The sequence below is a fragment of the Octopus bimaculoides genome, chromosome 25 (genome assembly GCF_001194135.2).
Source record: "Octopus bimaculoides isolate UCB-OBI-ISO-001 chromosome 25, ASM119413v2, whole genome shotgun sequence".
Classification (NCBI taxonomy): domain Eukaryota; kingdom Metazoa; phylum Mollusca; class Cephalopoda; order Octopoda; family Octopodidae; genus Octopus; species Octopus bimaculoides.
In genome coordinates, this window is record NC_069005.1 from 27,582,835 (window position 1) to 27,583,786 (window position 952).

The window sequence follows — 952 nt, forward strand, 5'->3', positions numbered from 1 at the left end:
ATATGAGGTACTTAAACCAAAATTTGATCACAATAACATCATTAAAACCTTTAAGCTATGAGATAGTACATGTTTAATTCAAAACAATTTGAATAAATAAGCATTACATTTGACAGAATAATCTGAATGCTAAAGGGTTAGCCTTGAAAGCCTCCTCATCAATGTCCATACTCCTAATGTGACCATCATGTCCTAATTTCAGATTTTGCTATTTATTATTCCTTGCATAATCCAAAGCTTACGACGCTTGCTGCTACTTTGCATGTATGCATGCGAACTATCACTTTGTGTGCATCGCGGTTGTAATCTCTTTATTACTGTTACGTGTGTGTGCTGGCCTTGTGCTAATTTTTGAAACTATTATATTACATTTTTTTTTTTGATCTTTTATTTGTTTCAGACAGTTAACTTTGGCCATGCTGGGACACCACTTTGAAGGGTTTTTGTTGAACAAACCAACCCCCAGGACTTACCCATTTAAGCCTAGCACTTAGTCTATATTGGCCTCATTTTGCTGAACTGCTAAGTTACAGGGACATAAACACACCAACACCGGTTGTCAAGCAGTGGTGAGGGACAAGGGACAAACACATATACACACACACACAAACACACACGATGGGCTTCTTTCAGTTTCTGTCTATGAAATCCACTCACAAGGCTTTAGTTGGCCCAAGGCTTGCACAACATGCCACACAGTGAGACCGAACCTGGAACCATCTGGTTGGGAAGCAAGCCACGCCTGTGCCTATAATATGTACACACCACTGTCTTCATCATTTTATGACCATTTCCAATGCTTGCATGCATTTTGAAGGATTTTCACCCATACAGCTTCTTACTAATTCTTCTAATCCTTTCTCTTCTTTCCGAGTTTCAGCAGCCCCCGGTTTACCCCGACTATACCCCCACCCCACCCAAGTCTTCCTCAATCTTCTTCTTCTGCAAATTG

General features: G+C 40.1%; 1 protein-coding gene across 1 annotated transcript in view; it reads left to right on the forward strand.

Annotated features, from left to right (window-relative positions):
- Positions 1–952, forward strand: part of LOC106879683 (transmembrane and coiled-coil domain-containing protein 4) — a gene marked incomplete at its 3' end in the record, with an annotated part of 35,646 nt that overhangs the window by 32,972 nt on the left and 1,722 nt on the right. The gene's annotated exons all lie outside the window — the stretch shown is intronic.